Source organism: Temnothorax americanus, unplaced genomic scaffold (genome assembly GCF_048541705.1).
Source record: "Temnothorax americanus isolate GAGA-0224 unplaced genomic scaffold, ASM4854170v1 Scaffold9, whole genome shotgun sequence".
Taxonomy (NCBI): Eukaryota; Metazoa; Arthropoda; class Insecta; order Hymenoptera; family Formicidae; genus Temnothorax; species Temnothorax americanus.
In genome coordinates this window covers 5361770-5387701 of record NW_027509812.1, presented here as the reverse complement: position 1 = coordinate 5387701, position 25932 = coordinate 5361770, and the positions used below count along the sequence as shown (strand labels likewise).

At 37.4% G+C, this 25932-nt stretch overlaps 1 protein-coding gene and 1 long non-coding RNA gene across 3 annotated transcripts in view; one reads left to right on the top strand and one right to left on the bottom strand.

The window, feature by feature from the left end:
- Positions 1 to 25932, bottom strand: part of LOC143908206 (uncharacterized) — a 66639-nt gene that overhangs the window by 24842 nt on the left and 15865 nt on the right. The window lies entirely within an intron of this gene.
- LOC143908210 (uncharacterized) lies at positions 78 to 22997 on the top strand. Of its 2 annotated transcripts, XR_013260067.1 has the most exons (3): positions 78 to 234; positions 12253 to 12360; positions 22724 to 22997. It is a non-coding gene; the product is annotated as an uncharacterized LOC143908210 (long non-coding RNA). The 2 variants fall into 2 exon arrangements; XR_013260066.1 differs by lacking the exon at positions 22724 to 22997 and having other exon boundaries at positions 12253 to 14039.

Genomic DNA, 25932 nt, shown 5'->3' with positions numbered 1-25932 from the left:
GAAGTTGAAGAAGGAGATTCAAGCGATCAAGGAGCTAAATGAGCAGGAGAAGCAAGCGCAGGCGCAAAAAGCGGCAGCGGCAGCGGCGGCGGCTGCGCATCAGCAGCAAGGGGGCGGTGGGGGACCTGAGGGGGGCAACTAGGGGTACGCCCTGCATCGGAGCCCCCCTGACCACCCCACCGCTAATTCACACCACCCTCTACTAGCACCGCAATGTACACAGCTGTATTAAAGGTAAGTGTCATTTGTCTGATAATTGTCTTTACCGCAACTTTCTTTTGAGGCAGGCGTTAATTAACCCATAACACATGATCTTTTGATTGAAGAAAAGTGTATAAATCTCTAAAAGTTTTAGTACATACCTATACTACATTTATATTATGTTTCTTTATGTTTTATATTCCCAGTAATGATATCAATAAAAAATGATATCTTTATCTCCACAAAATTGTTTGCTATTATAAAATTAGAAAAACATACATAAAATATTCGAGTAACTATATCTGTATTAATAATATTATTATAACATTTATCTCCACTGTTTTATGAGATATACTTGTACATATATGTTTTTCGACAATATTAGAATATTGTCAAAAATTATATAAAATTGCAATTCAACACTCTTTGTGAATTAACAAAGTGGACGTATACGCTTGATGCAACAGTTAGGATCATGTGCTATGCACTAAAAAAGTGATAGTCGCATAAACGTTAATAGCAGCGTTAAAAATGAGATTCGAGCTTTTAGCAGCAGTGGCTTTAAAATTAAGTTTACTCGGTGGGCTTAATGAGGATAAACCGCGTACACAAGCGTGCCTTCATAATTTTCTAAGTTATGTTGTATTCGCGTGTATTTAACTTGCGCTGAACGTGCATCCCGAGGGAGCGACGAGTGCAAATTTGAAATATCGTATCACGTTTATCTTGTCGTTTCTGCGAGTACCGAATAAAAAACTTATCAGTTTTATCGCGCTGTTCTTGCTTCCGCTACTCTAAATGATCTTGATATGAGGTAAAATTACAACGTTTCGTATCGTGGATTTCCTAGTCGCAGAATCGAAAATTGTCAAAGCACGTAAATTAAAAAAAAAAGAAAGTCGCTTAGAAGTGAGTGCCTGAAGCAAGCAGATGACACAAAAAAAAAGAAAGTAGAAAGCGCAGTTAGGTAAAAAAATACCAAGGACAATACTAGTTTCGCTACACTATCACAAAAAAATCGCTATATAATTTGTATTTCTCTTCGAGAGCGAACTATCCATTCTCGGAAAATAAATGACCCCTTAAATTGTTCGGTCGAGAAAATCTATACAAACTATAAAAAAAGGTTCCCGTTTTTTTTTCCACACTTTCACTGACAAGTGAATATTTGTCGCAGCAAGAAGACTTCTCATATTTGAGCTAAAAAACAGGCCCTAGAAGTACTCGTACTAACTTTAGCTTAAACGGAGTTCTGATTGTCAATTATGTTACGCACGCATAATTTCTTACCTACAAACACAAATATTTTTTATCGATTATGCTTAAATATCTTTTATTTTTTTAAAGCTAAATCATGTATAGTATGAAGTAATTATTAGAACGGCAGAACTTTTAACTAAATTTTTTAAAATATAATATACGTAAAAAATAAAATATTGCAGAAATACTGCCATAAAAATCATAAACTAATTTATTGCATATACGTTCTCAAAATATTTAAAAACGTCTGCGGCAGAAAAGAAATACGCCATCAGGCAGAGAACTACGATCGAAACTCCTCATTCTTCGGAACCTACTGGAGCGCTTAATATCTCTTTTTTGGTATCTTCAGGCGACGAAGAAGTTCGGGCATAAATTTTGTCCCGATTGCACGTAATATTACGCCAGCGAAGCGATTCCCCGATTAACTCTGTGGATTGCGCCGTAATTGTACGCCACTTGAATCGCGATTAAATAACTCTTCGCCAGTAATATTTATTTAATCGTGCTTATTTAATCGGCTATATCGGAGTAATCGTACTCTTGAAGTAGAATCGTTATCGATTTATGCCACAATCTTAGAAACATAAAAATTCGCTTGTAACGGAAATTTAGATTTAAAAATTAATTTATTTGTAACTTATTTGTGTGTTTCTGATATTTTATTATTTCTTTTATTTTCATATATTTTTCGTACATTGTGTGAATTGTTTATCGTATGTTATATTCTTTTTAATTTTCTTTTCTTTTATGATTAATATACATTTAATACATAAAGCAAATGCAGATAAAGAAACATGTTTGCCATTACGTGAAAAACTTCGTAAAAGTAAATCGCAGAATATTTTATTTAAAAAAAGATGAAACATAGATTTGTTTTTTCGCTCTAGATATATGTGAAGATAAAATTTTGACAGTCTCGACATTAAAAAGCAATTTAGAAGAGTTTTAATGATCAATGTATGGGACGGTCGCGGCGATATCGAATGATTGATTCATTTGTTCTGTCAAGAAATGTTTGTTGGAAATGTTTGTGAATGTTTTTATTATAACATTCGTATATTAGAAAATATACATAGATAATATTTTATAATAATATAATGATATTATAATAATAAATATTATAATATCTTTATCTCTCTTTACATGTGCTTATTACATTACACAAGAAAAAAAATCTATTGCACGAAAATAATCTAATTAAACGTTTCAAATAAAAGATAATTCTATAATATAAATATTATAACATATATGTATATATATGTAATATACACGTCATACTGCAGATGGCAAGCATGTTCTAAATAGAAATAAACACGTTATTTATGTAATCAAGATCATTTCTCTACTATAATTATGATTAATTTAGAATAATTTATGTTAATTAACTATTTATTTTTCAAATTAATGAACATTAGATGCTCTTTAAATCTTTAATTTTTATATTTTTCTTTATATTATGTATATACTATATACATATAATATATGAAAGCCCCATTGAATAATTTTGGCAAAGCCAGCAGCAATGCCATCTATCCATTTCAAATGTTTCTGAGTTAAGTTATGGCTGCTTCGTCCTACTGTTCACGTGGGCGTGGCGAAGGCGTGGATATCTATTTTTTGGCATTAGTTTAGCATTTATTATAAAAATTTATTGTTATTTTATGACACAAAATTATTTAACTATACATTGACTATGTTAATTGTCAACAAATATACATAAAATATGCTAAATACGGAAAATAACATTCAAAATTTGAATCATTCCATGTAATACTCCGCGAGGTGCTTACTTCACATGTACTTAACCACTCTCATGATAGGTGGCAGCACGAATCGGCGTTATTCGGCCGATAACGCTTTGCCTCTCTTACCGACTACTCTGTCGGTACATAACGTAATTTAAAGTTTGCCTCTACCCACCAAGCAGGATATATTGAGCGGTAGTTCGATGATCGCCCGTAATGCGCTTTATGGTTTGTTTTTATCGACGTGGTTATATAGTAAGTAACTCACGGCTTTCCTGTTTCTCGGCGTGGTGAATCGAATCCGGCGCGACGCGCCCGCTGGTATTGGTGTCGTATAAAACGCGCCCCGTGCTGAGTCGGCAGGGCTATTCACATTTTCCCCGCGAATGCATTCCCGGAGCTATCGATCAATAATCCAATAAACCCGCGATTCGCAGTCCCATGAAGAGAAAATAAAGCATGACGCCGCGCGTGATTTTATTGCGTTAGTAAAGCGTGATTTCGACAGATCGATGCGCGCGATCACTGTCGCTTCGTCGCGCGCGCGTTTACTTACCCGCTCGCCAAACGGGTAGGTCAGGGATCTTTATTGGCTGTAAAAGAAGACGTTACGATCCATAAAAGCGTTTATAGCGCTCAAGTAGTCTTACCTCGCTTCTTACATCCCGGTTATATCCATTACCCCTTCCGCGGCCTTTCCAAGGGCGGCCACTGGCACGCGTTTTTTCTCTCTCTCTTTCTCTCGAATGCCTTTGAGATTTACAGGTTACGCTCCCGGTAACACCTCGTAAACTTGGCTTAACGACTTTAACCGGGCCTAACTGCTTCCTTCCTGCAATCAGACCCTGACCTACCTTGCACACGGCCGTCCTAGAAAAATTCCGAGATACCAATTGCACGTGGCACTGTTTTTTTATTTCATCGAAAAATTTTAACATGTTTCTCTATTCGTTGAGATGAAAAAGCAACACTTTAATTCTACAAATATTTACAAAGTATAATACTTTCCGTCAGCATTTTTTTTTCAAAATTATATATACTTTTTTATTATGATAAAATTATTGTAATTTACAATTATGTAATTAGAACTTTATTATCAATTATAATATTTACTGTGAAAATATACGATAAGTAATTTGCACTGTCGTACTTTCAGAATGCGCTAATATTTCTTTGAGTAATTTCTTTGTGTATTTTATAATTTCAGATTATGCTTCATTATGTTTCATAACTTCTATTGTTACGTTAAGGTATAGTAATTCTTTTTACTAGTTCTATCATAATATTTATGACTGTTATTAGCTGATATTCTCTCTTTCAATTCTTGTAAAGTTTTAATTCAATCAGAATCATGTAGGATATCCATATAGATATTAGGTTAACAGAAAGACGGAAACATGAATGATTTGTAAAATTGATTTAGAAGGGAAGATTAATTATGAAAACTTTGATAATGATGACTATCTGTATCAATCATTTTGTACAGTGTGTTGCATTTTAGGTTATTAATTATTTATTATTGTGCAATTAATTCATCCATTTTAAAAAAAGCTGTGTTGAATCGAATTCATTATTGTCTTCTTTCCACTTTTTACGATTCTCGTGGTTCTCTCGCTTGGCTTGCTTCGTACTGCGAGAATAAATCTGCGCGGGAATGTTTCGACAACTCCCAAATGACAGGTTATCGTGATTGATTTTAGTTATCTTTTGATGCGTGATATCAAATAAATGTGAAGATTAAATTTTATACATGTTATTAAAAATATATGTATAAAATATATGTATATATGAGAATGAATGGCGTAGAGTATTATAGTTTTGATAAATCTTAAGTAAGTTTTTATTTCTTTTTTAAAAGTTATATTCAGTTAAGAACAAGAATTTTTTAACGTTTTACGCGAAATGTAATTTTAATTGATGTATATAATTGCCAATATAAAAATAACACTTTAACATATAGGTACATTATTGTCATCGATGTTCTTCTCAATCAATCAAATTATGACTAAATAAAGACTATCGAGGCATTTTGCGATTGTCTTATAATTGCATATACATTTTCGGTATATACTTATCGATGAAATAAGAATTTTACAAAATTTATTCTCGCTTGATTTTACCATAAAAAAGTGAACAGTGCTGTAGCTTTCGGTACCATTGCATCACATTTTTACGCAACAATATAAAAGAAACCGCAATATAAATACTCGGAGAATCCCTGCGTTTCAAAATTCTGAAGTATAAAGAAGAATCACGCGAGGTAAAAAACAGACAAAGAATTGGTACCGTTTTTTTTTCGGTTTCTCTTTTTTTCTTTTTGTATTTTCTGTCTTTTATTCAACGAAGTATGGCTGAAACAGACCGTGGGCAACATTGTGCATCGACCACCAGAAATTTTCAATACAAAACCTAAAGTCTGCATAATTTTATTTCTTCTTTTTTCAAGAACCTACTTAATGTCACATGTAGCATATGTTTATACTTTGCCCCTGGTTAGTTATACTTAACAAAAACGCGACTTATAGCTATCCCAGTCGTGACACGAAGATCGCTGCAACATTGCCAGATTATTTTACACAGTTTCCTTTTTATCATTTTTATAATCGAATATGTTTAAAAAAATGTCATGTGCTTTAACATTCAATGATTATAAAATGATTAATTTTAAATGTCTAGTGTATTGAAAATTTGAAGAATAATATTATTAATAATATTATTGTGATAAATAAAATAAGAAAGAATATATATTATATTTTAAATATTGTCTCATCTTGTGTTATATCATACCTCGTTATATTAAATTTAAAAAAAAATTTGTTTTTATGTTTATGATAAAAGTATATTAAGTATATTAAGTGATCAAGCAGCTTTTATTATATATAATTAAAATATGATTGCACACGCTAATGTACTATTGCGTGCTGCATTTGCTATACAGGAAAAGTGAGTAAATTATTTTTCATTTAAAATCGAGATTGTGTAAAAGAACGCGTGTTTGATTCAACAGATAATTATATATAATTTTTAAGTGCCAACGTACTAGTATCTACGTTGTAAACTATCTATACTAATTAATTTTATCCCTCTATTTACGCGGATATTTCCGATGTGTAGATAGCTTATTTATGCATGCCGCTCGAGATCAGATTAAAATAAAAGTGGAGCGAGATGAATACATTCCTTGACCATGCTTATATGTGTGATAAATATCGTCCGCTCAATTTATCGTCCTTCCGTTTATATGCTTTATGGCTCTATGATGGAAATACTTTTAATTTGCATTATAGGGTAATCTTCTTGTATATATTTTCTTATAATCATATAAACGATCACCGCACGGTATATATTACTTGCAAAGAGACCGAAAATATTTCTAGAAACGACGTAAGTTATATATTATGCAAGAGCGTGATGAACAAAGTTTTCACCACAAATAGAAAAAGTGATACAATAATAATATTAGAAAAAAAGTATTAGAAAAAATAGAAGAAAAAAGTGGAAAGAAAGAGAAAGACAGAGCTCCGTTGTGCGCTCTCCGCGCACACATTTCCGCTTCTTTCAAAGTTTATATAGTCGAACAATTATCTCGCTCACCGTCGCGACTTCCCGCAGAGTGTATCACAATTAGCTGGCATCTTTCACCCCATACCATCATCATACCCTCCACTCAACTTTCATAAAACCTTCCCCTTTCTTTATATAAAATCTACGGATACCCGCGAGCCAACATGAGCCAAATTTAATGAACTACCACGCAAACTTTTGAAAGCTTATTTCAATATTATGATGAATATAAGCGAGTTGGCACTAGCTCAGTAACGCCAAAAAAATTCATGAAAGGATATATTTAGTTACTTTACAGAACACATAATGGATTGTATAACTTGCAAATTGAGAAAAGACTGAGTGGACCATAATTTTTTATTTAACTTACAGAACGTTGTAGCAAAGTTAAACAACATAAATCAAATTAACGAGGAAGATTAGAGGAGATTTTAAGGAAATACTATTTTATTCGAAAATATTTGCTATAAGTATTGAATAACTGAAATATGTGGGCAGTATATAATCATGATATGATATTCATGATGATTTGATGATATCGGGAGGGCATGATTAATTGTCATTGCCTTACATTGGAATAAGCGAAGTTGCGAAGCGGAAGGTATTTCGAAGCGGCGGGTTTTGCCCTCGCTGTACACAAACTTAAGAAGTAGATGCGGAAAGGAGGGGACATAGCAGCAACGTAGTTAGTTATACGCCGTGCATGCTGGCAACAGCGCGCCGGTGTGTTTTTCATTTTCTTTATATCACCCTTGACGCTCGTAAAACCATTACCCATGACCAAGCGAACGCAACTTCTGTATAAGCCCTATATCGGTGTGCGCGTATAAACGCGCGGCGTCGAGACATTCTTTGATGATACTGGAACTTCTTTTACTTGCGCACTTCTGTAGGTCCGTAAGACGAACCCAATTTCCTCGGCGACGGCAAGTCGACCCTTCGGATTTGTCCGACATGCCCACGGGAAGAATTCAGTTTTCTCGTTGGCGATTGGTTACATCTTTTCTCGGCCGTTATCCTTTCGTAACGCATTGTTTCCAATGATTTAACTGGCTGCACGCCGATCGCCATTGCCAACATTCGGTAAATTCAAAAATTATCAACAATCCTGTAATTTAATTCAGATAACTTGTCGTTAACGATATCTGAATTCTTAAAGTGATTGTCGTGCTACATATATTCTTATTCGTTTATTGATTTATAGGTTTTCGAACATTTCCTTCAGATATCGGTTACAAATATTTTTAGGTTTAACTATACATTTAATTGTTTAGTGTGAGCGACGCCGCTGAATTTCGTTATAGTTATAATGTCTAAAATGTTCAAAGTTCTGTTCTCGCGAGGTCGGGAAAACGAGTCGGAGATTCTGATGTGTAGATAAGTCAGTTAGCCACTCGCTCTAGCATGTTCCGACGTGGTGCATTTTTTACATAGGTATTTTCTTATTGCTCTTTTTTTTCTCTTTTTCTCTTTCGCTCCCACTCATTTGTAACGAGTGATTCATCATCGGTGTCGCCTTCTCTTCTTTCTCTGATTAACTGGCTGGCTGGCTGGCTAGCTAGCTGGCTGTTTGGTCCCTGGATCTTTCGTTCTGTTTTCTTTTTTCTTACTTTCATCTTCCTCTTATTCCTCCAAGCTACTCCATATACTTATTTTGTTCCTGCATTGATGTCATATCAACACATAATTCTTCCTTATTATTTTAAAAACATACTTTTAGCTTTCGTATATTTTAAAATGCCATTATTCGTTAATATTTCTGATCTGTTGAATTTAAGTTTTATCTTAAAGTAAAAATTTAAAGATTTCTATAAATATCTTGCGAATAATACGGTTTTCGACAAATCACTTGTATCTATAAATTAAGACGAGGATGTCATGCGACGAACGATGTTTTTTACTTTAATATATTATCTCATTGGTGTGAAAAAATACAATAATATTTCTCATCAAATATTTATAATGAACATCTGCGGTCTAAACGCAGCAGAGGTATAAGAAAGAGATTTAAAGCCAAATTATTCATTTCTTCTCTACTCTACTCATCATTAAATCTTTTTTTAAATTTTCTATATTCTATTTTTACATTAAATACAGTAAATCTCTGATGAATAAAATTTGTTTTATGAGCAAAGAACAAAGATGCACAAAAGAAGCCCTTTTTTGCGTTTTTAGAAAATTGCATTATGTAGTTGTTTTTATATTGTTATTTTATTATTTTTATTTTTATTACATGACACAAATTTAATGGCCGTACTCGTTGACAGCATAGCACGTTCATTTTTTAGTAGACTATCGATTTGAACGAAAATAAATAGATATTTTAAAATTAATTGTTGACTCAATTTGAAGACAATACTATAGTTTACGCGCCGACGCTTCTAGCTTATTCATTTCCCGATAAAACTCATCATTTAAAGATTCTATTTTATCCGGGGAAGGTGCTATTGTTTTATTTAGTATTAATGAATCTTTAAGCGCGCGGAGGCCGGAGTACTGCTCGAAATATCTATGCATTTTGATTAGTATTGAAGAACGAGGATCGTTCGTTTCGAAAAGTCCACCTTTGGACCGGAAGGTGGGATTCCAGTAATTCGGTCATGGAATGGATGGGCGACGACGAGAGAGCGAGAGGAACGATGAAGTGGGCCGGGTGAAGGGATAGGATAGGGACGGGAGGGCGTTTCACGGCACCCTGCATGGGGTAGCTTGCAACCTCACGCGACACTAGAGCCATCTATATCCCGGGAGATTTATGAGTTCCTGGTGCAGCGGCTGCTCGTAGCAACTACACGCTACACAATATCGGTATAGAGCGATGGTAGTGCTGCCCCCTGTCGCGGGACGAGCGCACTGTTGCTCCGCGGGGGTTTCGCGCACTCGCGTTCGTTCGACGCCGTCCTGGCAAAAAATTCGGACTCGATCTCAATCCAAGCCCCTCTCCGAGCCCGTCCACCGGCCCGTCAGCCACAGCTTCGACGATGTATGCATCCATATAGGTGTACCTGTTCCGCCCTTGAGAAATCGCATATTTTGTACCGCTATGCGGTTTCTATATACATGGCGCGCGAATTAATATATCTTTTTGGGGGCTGTATACCTGACAAATACAAGATGGATGATGGGAATTCACTATTTCTTGTTACACTAATATCTTATTTACCACAGTAATTGAACGAATTTTTGTACGTCGAACAATTAAATTTACTATTAAGAAAACTATTAAGCAATAATAATGAATAATAACTATTAGTAATAACAATAATAATAATAATAGTAATAAAAGAATATCATCTACATCATGTCTATTATCTAGATTATTAAGTACCAGCAATTTTGGTAAAAAAAGTTTCAAACAGTAATACAAATTCTTTTTCTAATCATTCTAATGTAACTAATACATATTTTTAAATATATTTTTGATAACATTAACTTTGAACAAACTTGAAAATATATGCATTAAAAAGAATATATTTACAACATTAATTGTCGCTTCATATGTAGATGCTTATATTTATTCGTTTTATTATCAAGGGATGAAAATTGCATCAAAGAATAATACAGGCAGTTCCTACATATAATTAAAAGTTAACAGCACAAAGAGGCGAGGTATCAGCCCTGATTTCCATTCACGATCGGCCAAGCGTAGAGAATGGCAAGTCGAGATTTTCGAACAGCCCCCCAGACACAGCCGTCCGTTCGCACTCCGCGTGATATTCTGCAGGGGTAACCAATGAGTATGGCCCGGAGTGGGGGTTCACCCCTGGTGCTATGCGAGTACGGGACGATGACGACGACGATATGAGTACTGGTATCCTACCTATCTACCTATGCTTCTACACTCCATCCCACTTCACCCCATCCCCTTGATGCGGCCGGTTTACGAGCAACCTGTGGTAACGAGAGCGATAGATAATAACTGCTCCGTGCTCAATTCCACTCCCCTCCCCGCACCCCTTCTCATCCCTTTTGTCTTTCTCTCTTCCAGACACGCATCTGCACAAAAACACGCGCGTGCGCATGTTCGTATACATATATATAAAGCCAGCTGCAATTCTTTTAATCTTTTGCGGCTCATTTCTCGGATGCTTCCTGCAATCTGATTAAATAGATCGCACCGATATTGCGTGGAAGAAAAGAACTGGTTAAGATTTATTCGAACAGAAAAAAAAATAAGATTAAATTCACTTCTATGTACGTTCTATGCCGATGTGTAAATTTATCGTGTGCGCGATTTTCACAAAATTATATTATAATTTCGACGTTATTTTTACTTCTCGATAGAGAAAGTGCCTCGGCGAATTACGCTGAACGCCCGACGTTGTTTTGCAGAGCCATATCGAGAATCGTGTTTCTGGTTTTTGCGAGTTTTAAGTATGAGAATTTATGGCGGCTTAAAAACTCTAGTTTCTCCTTCGGAAATCCTGATAAATGCGCGCAGGAAGGACGCTTAGGTATGTGCGCCAGACTCAGTTTCAGGGCGTCGCGTACTCCTGGGAAGGCGAAGTAATTCTAGGCCGAACAGCAAACGGCAGCTCAAACGAGATACAAGCGCGTGTAAACAATTTCCAAGTAACAAGGGTTGCGCGAGTTTGAAGAGCATTCTAGAGAACTGTTTGTTGTCCAAAGTCACAGTGATATATATATATATATTATATTAATATTGATTCTTATAATGATAAGGAATAAAATTCAGAAAAATATTTATTGTATTGTCACGAAGATAACTTTTGTAATACACATTTAAAAATTCTGTACTCATTAAAACTTTTATTTTATTTACGTTCTAATAATCAAGTAGAATATCCCTGAATGTATAGAATTATTACAATTTATTTGTTATCTTAACTGTTTCTTATCTAGCACAATATTGATCGTGTGAACGCAAGAAAATGAAACGAAATTAGTGACGTAAAGTTCTGTTATCTCTCATTCCCCACGAGATCTAGACTAACCCTTTCGCTCTTAACGTGAACTATTGATATCCCGGAGATACCAATACTACCAAAACTCAGGCTCAACGTGCATGTGACCGGCCAAGGCACCATGTGCATTCATTCTATTACAAAAGAAGCTGCTGAACCAGCATCCGCGGTCCGACCCATCGCATCCCTAGCACGTTGTATATATAAACGTCCCAAGTCAAACTCTCAAACAGTTGGTTTTACACGACAGTCTCGTTCTCTCAAAAAAAAAACTTTCATGGCTCTAAAAAGTTTCAATATTTTGCATCGTTTCAATCCGATAATTATGACAATGAAACAATCAATAACGATTTATAATTTAATGATATTTTTAATATCTTATATTAATAATTAATTTAATTATGATTTTTTATTGAGATAGTTTCTTTTGCACTTTGTTATCGCAAAATTATGTTTGCTGCTCATTGTTAAAAATTTAATGCGTTCTAAATATAGTAACATGTGTACAACATGTGAAATAAGTTAACACTCCGTCGTTTCTGTTTATGCTTCAGGTGAGTGGCAGGCTGCACCCGCTGTCTCTGCAATGCCAAATAGATGGTCGATGTGCGTATCTGTCGATCGTCAATTTATCGGTTGCGGCGAATCGGATGCTGCACCCGGTGAGTGACGAACCTTCCCCACCATGGCTACCTCCCGTAGCTCACTTTGACCGATATGCTCCCAGACCAATCAGTATCCAAGTACACACAGTATCATCCATATAAGCCTAGCTCTGTTGTAGTCGTTCCCCTTTCTGGTCTCTCTACCTGTAGTTTCTGCTTTGGTGCAGTAGCATGTAGATAGGGGGTTGAATTATCGAAGGTGGCCAATCAGCCAACGTCCGCGGATTCGGGGTGTCGTTTGCGAAAAATCGACCGAAAACAGAGTCACATTCTCCGATATGCATTGCGATAAGTTGTACGCAACTTGGAAACTGAAATACGTAACGAAAGGGCTACAACTATTCATAGGGTTAAAATATAGGACGTAAAAAAGAAGCATTTAACTCTCTCGATGGGCGAGATTGAGTCGATGTTAACGATTAGTTCGTGACGAGCTTAGCAGAGACACGACTCTTTTTCATAACTCATAATGTACAAAACTGCTATTAGCACGATTTTCTCCTCATTTTCCTTTGTTTAATATATTTTTTCTCGAAAATGCGCACTCGATACAGCCTCGCATGAAAGAGAGAGAGAGAGAAAGAAAGAATGAGAGAGGAAACGATAGAGAGAAGAAGTAATTTTATCTGTTGATGTTATGTTTTTGTTATTTTTTTTATTATCTGCGAAGCAATGAGAGAGTGCGTTTATATTGTTACCACTTTCGCTTTGCTAATGGTAATTTTCGCTCATCTGTTATAGAAAGACTGTTTTATTTCATTTCGTTATTAATTAGAATTATTATTTGAAAAACGTATACCGGCAAAGTGAGACTAATGATGGAAACGTACTTTTTTCGATTGGTACAAAATATATATATACATACATATATATATATACATATATATATATATATATATATATATATATATATATATATCGATATTCGATAATTTTGTTAATATTGTATAGAAACGTTTATAATGTGCGTCTGCTTAAGTACCTGCTAAAGCGGTCAAGAGTGCGCGGTCTCGAGATGGACATCTCTTTTGAAATAAATTTGGAAAGAATCTTCTACCGAGAGGGAGAAGGAGGGAACGTTTCTTTCTTTTTTTTTTTAATCAACATCGGTCTGAGAAAAGCAAAACGAAAGGATAGATTACAAATGCGAATATTGTAATGTATGTATTCTATCTAGTACCTAGACGCCTGCTCTCTAAGAGATCTGTGGCGCTATCCTATACGCAGTAACTCTATTCTAGTTAATGAATGTATACGAATAGCCGCTAAGAGGATGCGAGAATAATACGTAAATGCAGTATTTCTAAGAGGTATGTAATGTTAATAGTTATTTATTTTGTGGATCTCTCGGAACAAATATTTCATTGCTCTGCTGTGCTATACGTTATCAATTAGGCACATAGTCCTGTTAGGCGTTACCTATGCGTAGTGGTAGTTATTTGTGTAAATGTTCCGCGTGGCAAATTATTCTTTTTTTTTTGTAATATATTAGAATACTAACTGTCTACAAATCTGAATCCTGATTATATGTAATCCGACAGCGACCAGGGCCGAACTAGCTGCCTATGACTAAGATTATATTCCGGCGTGTTTCGGGACGGTTGCCGTTTTGAACGATATTGTAATATTACATTGATTATACGATTGCTAAAAAAATAAATGCGATGTAAACTTAATTACACGTCTTACGCTTCATTGTCTGCGGCCCTGGCCGTAGCAATTCATCCTGTACCAAATCCGTTTTCCTTGATTCCGTCATTTGTCACTCTTCGCGATACGAAACAAATTATAGGAATTATTACATGCGATTATTAAATTACGTACGCGCGAGCACGGTCGATCTTTATAACAACAATATAGTTGTTTTCTAATCGATTGAAAGACGTATGATCCGTTAATCCCGTTATTTATCATCAATGAAATTCTTACTTTAACGCGAGTGACATTTTCGTCCGCGTTTCATTAACAATTCCTTAACGATATCACGATGTAGAGAGTGGAGAACGTGCGGCGTTTGCTTTACGGCACTTAAAACACTCGTTAGGCGACGTCATCGCGGTACAGGATGGAACCGCCTTAACGGGCGCCGCGTTGATCCGGAGTTGAGCTTTCCACGAACAGCCATAAGTCTCGCGACGCTCCGAGATATTAATATGTTATTGCGGAAAGACTCCCTCATGAAAGTCGACAAGGACTGCAAAAATATGTCCCGCGCGTCTCGGCGTCTCCAGGGGTGGCACACACGTTCAGCATAACATGGTGGATGCCGCTATCGTTCGCTATTCCTATATACGTGCGCCAACACGCACGAGCATACACAGTCGCATATCCACATGTACAGACGGAAGCTCTCGTTACTACCGTACACGTAGCGGGGAGTGGTTGGGGGCAGAATTCAGCAGACGCCATTTGTATTAATGAAGCTCCCGACAATGGTGCACGCCCGATGAATTATGTACCTACGTTCGAACCGAACGTAGGTACATAACCGATCTAGGCGTAAGTTTGCTATTGGCCTCACGCAACACTTCCTATTCTCTGATCCTTTTAGTTATAACTTTGTGATCCTCGGTTCCTTAATCTAAAGATGAAACTGATCCTGCCATTCTTCGAAAATCACGTTTAGAGATCCTATTACACACGTGCTTTCATATCGTGCAAATGTCATTATCTCAAACCCGAGAAATAAAGTCACATTTCTTGAAAATCAATGCTATTTAATAAAAAAAATATATATATCGAAATTTATCCAAGAAAAATGGAAATAATCTGGAAATTATGTTACAACTTGTTTTATACGTATTTTTCTGTGTTATTAGTTTTAAAACTATATATATATTGGATATTGTTAATTAACAATTTATATACATATTACATATTGACTTTTTCATGTTTTTATTTAGTTGTATGCACCATTTTTAGTCCTATTGTGTAAAATAAATTGTGTTCTTAAATATTTACCGTTAACATTGATTAACATATTAATTAAAAGCGCATTCTTTAGCCGGTAAAAACATTATTTTGATCAAAACGGAGGTATTAGTTGCGTAGCTGCAATCTATTACGTGAAAAGACGTAGCGAGGCATCCATCTCGCCATGGCACGGATAAAACGACCGCTTTACTTTGGATTACAGGGGGAACAATTTACAGCAGGCACAAGAGCACCTGTTCGTTCTTGAGGAGATGGAAAGGTAGGGACGCGCACAACGCGAGGGGTAGTCTTTTAAGAGTGTGGGAATAGCGTGCTTTGCAGACGTTGCGGTAATTGAATCCCAGTAAGTCCCTCTATATAGGTGTATCCACTTAAATGTATAACACTATTCTCCTCCTTCTGCGCCATCTTTCTTTTGCTTCTTTAATCTTTCCACTTCTCTCCTATCTCGTGCAATGATTTTTCGTCGGTGGTAGATAGATATTATACGAAATTTTACTCACAAGTTTCTTGATTCGGCGAAGCGGCTTTCAAATGACGCGACTTAGATATATTTTTTGTCCTCAGTTTAAAAATTTATATCTTTTCTCTTAAGTCTTTTTTCATAATTTTTATTTCTCTGAACCTTATAATACATTCCTTATTTGTTATCGAATACATATATTTTTCTATAATATATTAAAAGATGAGTTTGCGCGTGCCACGCGCGTGTGAAAAATTCTTATCTTTTTATTCCATAAGAAATCAGCAATAGGTTTCACTGTGAAAACTCATTCTGCCGTACTCCTCGAGGAGTCTACTATTCCAGCAACGAAATCCTGATGTACGAGCTTCACGTTTCAGCAGCTCCTTGGTTCGGGCCGACTGATATGAATGTGTTAGGTGTAGATGAGCCTAGCGTGCTCCGCCCTCATATAATTACTTCACGCTTCTCTCTCCGTAACCTGGTGCCCTCAGATACTTCCTCTCTTCTCTCCTCTTCCTCCTTCTTCCCCTCCGTTTCCTCCTCTTCTTCCTTCTCTTTCCCCCTCTCTCTCGTCAGTGATGTTCTAGCGGTGTTTCTATATCGTCGTGCTCTTGCAGGGTGGTTTGCCCGTAGTTGCATGCACCGCTCGCAAATACCATCGTATCCTGTGCGCTTGGTATAACAAGGGGGTTGGAGGAGGATTCAGTCGGGTTTGAGGGGGTGTTGTGCAAAGGGGAGGTTATTAGGCAACGCAGCACCTCATCCCTCATCCACGTAACCGCGCCGCAGCGTGTATTATGTAACAACACGGAAACGAACTGTGAGGTGGTTGGTTGGCCGAAAGAGAGATGGAGAACGGTTGAGTAGGATAGAGAAAGAGAAATGCAAAAGCCTCGCTGATGTTACTCTTGCTGCTGCAAATATTACACGTATTCGTAACGATGCGCTCGTAACTCTCGGTTAGTATCTGTTATTTCCACGAGTGTTGAATCATTTTCGATTTGAGCACAAATTATACCTTTATGCGTATCAGAAATGTTCGTTAAGATTCGACTACGCTAGCCAAGATAATTCATTATAGTGAGATTTAGTAATGAGTTTTCTTATCAGATTCCTGACGAATATATTCTATATATATATATATATATATATATATATATATTAAATAAAATATAATTAGATATATCTCAATTTATTGTATAATTGCAATATATGCGTGTCAGTGGGATCAAAATTTCATTATATTTTATTACATTTACACTTATATGTGCTGTATTACACATGCATAAGGCAATCTGATACTTCTTCGGATAAAATCAGAGAACAAATCCCACTAATATATGAATCTAGAACTTTAATAATAGCTGCTAAGTTTGGAACACATACATCTCACGGCATTATCAGAAATCTTAATTTACAATTGAGTTCTGGCGGTTTAACGGACATTTTGCGGCCAATATAATGTCTAATAATTCTAATAATTCGCCGGTTTAGAGATGAATGGTGGGAGGGAAGGGTGGTGGCGCATAGGGTGAGAACGTTCCCTGGAGCCGTGCCCGGGAAGGTAGGGAAGTGAAACCGAGATGAAACGAACGGCGAAGCGAGGGAAGGGGAAGACAGAGAGAAGGAGGTATGGAAGTAAGGGAGAGGAGAAGAAGGAACAGGTCGACCAAGGGTATGGGCCGAGGAAATGGAGGGAAGGCCAATTAGAGGGCGGGAAGATTTATCTGCGGGCGACGGGTGTGCGGATAGTAAGGGGTAGGTTGGTCTCTTCTGCCTAGTGCACTTGTATTATTTCTTGGTTGGACAACCCCGTTCAAGATAACGGCAACGTCCACCTGCTATTGGCTGTTCCTAATCCTTTATGAATTACTTGTTAATTTAATTTCCCGTTGTCATCTGCATAACATGGAATAGCGTACCATTTTTATATACGTGTTCTTGTATGATTGTGCCTGATTTATATGATTATATGGAAATAATAAATTATAATTATAATTTATTTTATTAATCTTTGCTTTCAATTCTTTCTCAACGGCAGACGGAATTTATAAATAAACATTTATCTTTAGACATCATAAAATTCTGTCACAAAAACATTCAGTATATCGTATACAAACTACGCACAAAATAAAATTTTCTGGTGATGTTGCATATACGAATCTTCAATTATTTTAATAAGAAGCTTTGACGTCTTAAGTGTCTAGATGATAGGATCAAAGCATTTCCTCGGTGATGTCAGTTTCTTTCAGTATTTACATGAGAAACACTGCCCAGTGCTGAATATATGAGGGACAATTTTATCTTGGTGGGTGATACTTAGAAGTGACGCGTCTCGATGTTTTTATAGATTCACGCACAAAATTAGAAGCGCGGACTCTGTGGAAAAGAATTAAATTAAGAGATGAAAACTTTTTATCTTAAATATTCTTAAATCTACATACTATAAATGTTATAATACATTATACATTACATATTTTATAAGAGATACATATTAAACAGTTTATATAAAACAGTACTAATATATCCAAAAGTAACTACTGATTAAATAGTGATGATATTGACGATTGACGATAAAAAATTAAATTTTGAACTTCTACACATTTTAATAACAAAATTATTTCATTTTAAATGCATTATATATATATTAACGGAACTTTTATTCCAAATTATATATAGATAATTATGTTAAATTATTTTTTATGTATATATATGTATATGAGATAACATGGCATGTAACCTCGAGATTGCTTACAATAGAAGACCTTCGAATTAAAAGATTTTAGTTGTATACCTATAATCTTTCTCATAAGACTTTTCACCACAAAAGCCTTGAAATTTGCAGAGAAATGCACATTTTACTTGTCGAAATTATAACTGTGACTTAACGGAACTGGCCGACCAAAAATGTTTGCGGAAGCGTGACAATGTCAACGATCGGGTCGTCACGCGTTAAAAATTTTTCCTTAGTAAAAAAACGGGAAACTGTATCGACCGTTAAAATTAGAGGGGAATAGACCGTGCTGTCAAGGTTGTTCCATTTTTAACATGGCTTTGAAATCAGCGGCGGATCTCGTAAATCTAGGACTACGTGGGAGATAACTTTGTGTCGGCTTGTTTTACGCGCTACAAAAATTTTTTTCTTTCTTCACAAGAGAGAGACAGAGAGAGAGAGAGAGAGAGAGAGAGAGAGAGAGAGAGAGAGAGAGAGAGAGAGAGAAGGAAACAAGTCTGCTCTGTGCGCGAACAATTAAACTTCAACAAGAATGTTGATTAACTGTACTTGTAAGGTTGTTTAGTTTGCACATATTTGAAGTACTTTCAGAGATTTGGCATAATAAATCAATAATTTATTTTATTGTTAAATATAAGATATGCAATATATTTTCATATATTGAAAACATATTTATTTTATTTCTTGAACGTCATTTTTATATCAATATGTGCTAATAATTTTGACTTTAATAGAATTTGTCTTTTGTTATCGGAAAAAAATACATATCATAACATTTTCGGAAAATTCATCGTATCATTAAGCTCTTATAAAATAGCACATTAATATAAAATAGCAAATAAAGCAGCATTGTACTAGTTTAAAATCGACGTAAAAGTGCAAGAATAAAAGTAGATAGCATTCATTCACCCTCCGGATAGGAAACAAAGAATAACTGCAATTGTGAGACAAAAGGCACGATAATTGTATTCGCTCCCCGGGGAGCGAGAAAGGGTGTGCGTAAGAGGGATGAGAGACATGGCGGGAGTTCATATTAAAGCGCGAAGAAACGTCACGTTAATTTGTAATCGCTTTTGCGGTTGGCTGATAGCCGCGTCTCTATTGAGTGGTCTGGAGTCACGGCAAAGGGCTGGTCTTCTACCAGAATGCTTTATAGGGGAGAGACCATGATGGTTATGCAGATCAACGTAGGGTAGTGCGCGGTGGCTGACAACGGTATAATAACTTGCCCCCAACATGGCATCGTTTTGAAATAACGTTGAAATAAACCATAACCCTTTCCTCCCATCCCAACGTGTCCTGTATATAAAATTATTCGTGCAACTGCCGCGCCGAACTGTGACGAAAAGCACGACTATTCTCCGAATTACAAAATCACGCGTAACAATATTTAGCGGGGTTACAGTTTCGCACGAAGTGTACACGGTATAACGAATTTCATTCATCCGAGAATCCGTGAATAAATCACCGCTAGTAGTTGTGTAGAGATCGCAATTTTTTCAATTCTTATCGTAGAAGCCTAACAGTAAGAAGTTTCAATCTGCGAATAGATGGCAGTTTGCCAAAAGAGAAAGGAGAAATGTTCGTTTGGTGAGTTTGGAGTTAGATTTCCGTGTCTGCTGAAGGAAAGTGGGGTGGGAGAGATAGAAAGTCAACTGGCAACAGCGTGCACGTGATGTATCGCAGCATCGAGCATTCGAGCATTGGCCAGAGAAGAAAAAGATCGAGAAGCGAAAGAAGTTAAAGTAGAGGACGGCGAACCGGGCCCGGGTGCGGGCGACGAGCGGGGAATAGTCGAGTCGATCCTAAAGGGGTGGGAAGAGGGAGGCAGCTACTTGGGCCACCGACTAGGAAGGAGTAAAATAAGGGGTTGCTCGGCGCCGCCGCCCCATGCTTGGCTTGCAAACCGACTTCCGTCCTCCGCGCGCGAGTATTCAGACGCCGGCGGCGTTTTTACCAGAACGAAGCCCGGGCGAAAAAAGAAGCGAAATATATAGAGCGCGCGCCTCCCGCGTTCTAGCGCTCGGGCTTTGGGCTTGGCTAGAGTCAGCCAGCTATCACGGCCTCGTTCTGTATACGCTCGTACGCGACGGGACGGAGTCTATAATATATCTCCCGCCTTATCTGCCGCACGCTGTTTACTGCCCGATAGACTTCGCAGATAGGAGGACCCTGTATCACCGCCCCGCGAGAGAGTCGAGTCACTTACTTTTATATATGTTGTTACTTACGTCAGTGAGGGGGGGGGGGGAAGGGAGGCATGCGGGAGGGAATCCGTGAGACAAGTTGGAAAATACTGATGGCCAGGGTGAGATACGGACGACGACCGTCGCCGTCGCGGCTACACGCGAGCTACGGCCTTTTCGTGGAAGTCGCTCGTCCGTCATGAAAAATGATTAAGCCGAATCTTGGTTTATTCCGGCATAGAACCCTTTGAAGATGGCGACGTATTCGTCCGTTGACTGGCAATGCCTCGGCACTCGCAGATTTTTTATTAATTTTTTTTTATAATTGAATGCACGGATGATAAAACATTATGCGTCGAAAACGATATTTAATGAGAATTCTTTTGCTTTATTTATATCGTACTGTCTACGCGCGAAACAGTCTTATTTTGACTATGATTGTAATTACTTTCTTTTAATCCGTGTACTTAATGCCATTGATGACTCTAGTGGAACAATAAATGAAATAAATAAGCAATTAAAAGCATTGCACGTTTTATCTTCTTTCGTAGTTTTCCTTAGTTTAAACAATTTTTTCTATCTACATGAATGAATGTCAGCCACTTTAAATTCATTATTTGTAAGACCAGATCGTATTTCTCGAATTTATTGAAAATTTAATGCCGGATTGAATTTTGGTTAGCAGCACTTAATCATTGTTTTAGCCACCAAAGTTTCGCCGTTATTCTCCAGCCTTTCGGACTGATACGATTCAGCGTTTTCTCGTCGCACGCGGTGTAATGAGAGACGTACGAGATTGTATACTGGTGTCTGAAACTATCGCAAATAGAGAGAACGAAGCTTCGAACATCGTGTATACTCGCGGAGAAGGTATCAAAGATACACAGCGAGAGGACAAGCGTTTGTCCTCGCACCGGAACTTTCTTCGTTCCGGCTGCTGATTGACGAGCCAAGTTTTCTCGTCCCTTGAATTTGGGCCGGGATACACCTCTTCTTTCTTCCTCTTTCGTTGTGCCGTCTCTTGCTCGGTTTCCATTCTACCTCCCACTCCACTCTCTCCACCACGCTGTGGCATACGAAGCGAGTTCTGACACGGGGCCCTTGGTAATTTCGTGGCAAGTTTTTCCTGCTCGACGTATCGTTCGGTACCTCATGAAAGTTTGATGACGAAAGCAGAAGTTAAGAAACTACGTCGTACTGTTTGGAGGTGTACCAGTGCCACGTTTCCGCGCAACGAAGTGACTCGACTTCGTAAGAAGTCCTTTGCGTCGGCGAATAACTTATTTGTGCAGTAAGAAACGGCAATTTTTTTGTCACGACATAAATCGTCGGTAAAACATTTTGCGCATAAAATAAGAATGTAGTTAAGAATGATTACTAGCGACGAGATATTTTACGTAAAATATATAGAATTAAAAAGTTCCATGATAAATCTCTCAAAGTCGCACCGCATTTTGCGACGTGAATTAAATCGAAATTCAAAAGCCATCTTCGCCAGAGACAACCGCCATATTTGGCACAGGGAGAAAGACAGGCGCTAGGGTGAGAAGGGAGAATCGTTCCGCTTCTCCCCGTTCTCACCGGAAGGGCCACTCGAAGCAGCTGTTATCCCGCCGTCGATCGCACTTTGTTAAACCAACGGGGGGGAATAAGCCGAAGCAAGTTTTTCCTATCTCAAAACACATTCCCACCTTCTTTAACTGTCGATATTTTGAGAATAACGCTGGCAGTATTATTCGAGCATGCGATCGAGTCTTAGTGCATCGTGATTTCATTTCTTGCACCACGCGTGCGTTTAGTTTTTTAACTTTTGCAACTGTCAGCTCTTTAGGAGTTGAATTTTGTGTGCCCATATCTTTCCTCGTTCTTATAGGGTGGTATTCTATCAAGTAATAGTACGTTTCTGTTGATGAACATCCAATGTAGAATAGTAGTGATTTGGATTCAATGCGATGAGTAAATAGAGAAACAAAGTTGCAGTGTACAAATGATATACAGAGAATCCTTTTTGAGCTAACGCGCTGCCCTCCGTATTTACAGAATGGCGCCAAGGAATTCTGGACTCTCATCATGTATGAATCATCACCCGTTGGCAGTACCAGAGAGAGAGAGAGAGAGAGCTTCTGGAGTTGAATAAAATGCAATTTAATTAATCAATACTTGTAGATTGTAAAGTTAATATATTTATATACACTGTTGAGAATTATAGTAAGTAAGTATATTTTTCTTCTCAAACATGCATTAGTCATGCGAAAAGAAAATAATTAAAATGGAATGTGTCTGGCATTATTTATAAGTCAATAAATGATGACAAATTAATAAAATATTAAAGATTAATGATTTGTTATTTGTAACAATATCACATTTAATTTTTACGAACGAAATTGTCACTTCTGTGAAGCGCTGAGCCTTCCACAGTTTTTTTTCGCATCTTTGTTTATAACGTCTTGACTTGATAAAGAATAAATTGCGAATAACTGAAATATAATAATAAATGTGAAGTATCATGAGGGCCGCAGAAAGTGCCCGGGTAGCTTGCGATCCCTCATCGTACAAAGCCTTCGATAAGGCCGCTATTGGAATCTCGATAGAGCAGGTGGAACGAGGGAGCCGGCAGGGGAGGTGGAGTTGAGCTGGAGATCGGATTTGAACCGTCTCGAGGGAGAAGGGCGGATAGGGACCCTCAGGATATGAGAGGAGTGGAGAAGAAGGAAGATTTTGACGGTATTTGTGCGCGTTTCGGCTCATGTGTGCGCTTGTACGCGCGTTTCTGCGTGGGTGTCTTGGTTCTCCGGGGATAAAATGTAGATGGATGAGCCATAGATTTATACCAATCCCCGTAATATCGTATCTACGCGGAGCAGAAGAGAGGGGATAGCACGAGGACGAAGGGTGAAGAGTAGTTAGAGGGGTCTGTCAACGCTACGCCATGATGCATTGCGATCAGCTGCTGATAGCACACCAAAGATTTATTAAAGAGCTATTTACGGTCTGTTTCTGCCGCGAATGGTCAACAGGAAGGAAAAGAACTGCGCATATATGTAGCTCATTTCATCGTAATTTCTCATCTAAATCTGTCATTGCGAGATGTAAAACTCTTATAAGAGTTTTTTCTTTAACCTCACGATGTTTAGATGGAAATTAATAAGCCATTCATTAAATTAGCGCGATAGATATATTTATGTTATTATATCGCGAATCGTAAAATATACCATTGCGAAACGTAATACTCGAAGCATCGTAAACGATCCAGTATCCTTTCGCTTCACGTATTGCGGAAAGAGTTAGGGAGTCATTGAAAAAGAGAGGTTTTGTCAGAATACAGGATATACCGGCGAGGATTCGGTCGGAATTGTGATGAGGTGGTGGAGGGGTGAAGGACGGAGGAGGGAGGAAGTTAGGGTAGGGATGGAAGCAGATATATATCAACGGCAATGCGTTACGGGTTCAGCTAAATCCGCCATGATGAATGTGTTGGCGGGAATAAATCCGCAATGCACACCCCCACCACCTTCATCCTCCGCTGTACCACCTCCTCCCCCTGCTGCCGCCACCTCTCACGACCCCCTCATACCCCCTTACGCCATCTTTCCCGCCCCTTAACGACTCGTTCTCATACACTCTCGAAATGCATCTCTCTCGCGCGTGATTTTAACTTTAACTCTTCTTTGTCTACTTTCCTTTCTTTTCTTTGCTATTCTGAATGCATCTTCACATTGCTGCACAACTACAACTGAGCTCATGTTATTGTTACTTTTTGCAGTGATTTTATGACAAAATTGCGCAAGAAGAATTTTTTTTGCACAAAAACTTATCAACTTTTTATGTAAATTTGAGTTTAATCATTAATTGGAACATACGGTAGCGAGATAAAATTAATTGCAACATAAGCAGGATAATTTATATATTTTTGAAGTTTTTTACGTTACTTTGTATATTAAAATTTTTATCATTTTTTATGACCTAATTTATATAACTTATTAAAGCTATTTGCTCAAATTTTGAAAATAAGATATATCATGTATTTAATTGCTAGAATCATATATGACACATCTTTATTTTCCGATAAAAACACTTTTTAGGTATATATAATTATTGTATTATATAATGTAAGATTGCTCTGATAATGATTTATAACACGATTAGTAGTCAATAATTGTTTCGTCAATTTTTATTTTTATCTTGCATCAGATTTTTTGTGAAAGATCTTGAGTCGGGATACTACAATCAGAATGTGCTGCTATATATCGTACATTGTAGCGCCCATGATGAAGCTGTATAGCATGGTTGGATGTAGCGCATGCGTGACAACGCACGTGACCACGCACACATGGACGGAATGTGCCTGATCACGCTCTTCGCGCGCGAAAAAGAGAAAGAGAGAAAGAGAGAACACCGTCGTTTTATTTATATATGTCTGTACGGGGCAGGTAGACATTTATTAGGATTTATCGATCGTATTATTTCACGCCCCAGCATGCCTTTTTGTGTACCCGCTTTTAGTATAAGAAGCAATAAGTGCGACATGATAGAAGAAATGTAAATCAGAGCAGCAATGTGTTGAGCAAGCATAAGACACGGTAGCTGAAAATCGAAGATACCGATGGTACAAAATATAAATCTCAAATAATATTTGAAATATTGCAGGATTAAAGAAGAGATGCTTTTTAAAAATAGAAGATAAGAGATACCACTCTGTAGTTTTTAATGTACGTCTTTCTTAAAAGCATTTGTATTATCGTATCTTGCTATTGATATATCGCATTCCTAATACAGCGAGAATTTATTTTTACATTGATATTACGGAGTAATATACACAAAAGAATATTGTAATCTACGAAGCGCTTTTGCTATAATTAGTAAATTAGTAAATAATTGTATACAGTGGAGGATATTCTTCATGAAATGATTAAGTCGTATGCACGCTGCAAGTAGGTTTATTTAAAGCTAGTTCAGAGAAAGCAGCAGGAGATGGTCCAGAAGAGGAAGGGGAAGGGGAAGGGGAAGGTGAAGGCGAAGGAGGGGAAAGCAAGAGACGCAAGCTCAGACACACCGGTCGGGTTATTTATTGTAACGAGGACTTATGGCGACAGATTTAGGAATTAGGGTATCGCAGCAGGCCCGGCCCCTAGCAAGGGTTTCCATGGAGAACCCGTGCGATACAAACACGTAGGTGTATTCCACGGCATACAAATACGACGTTCTAGGACATCCTACCCGTGAGCACGTATGGACCCACGTGATAGCGC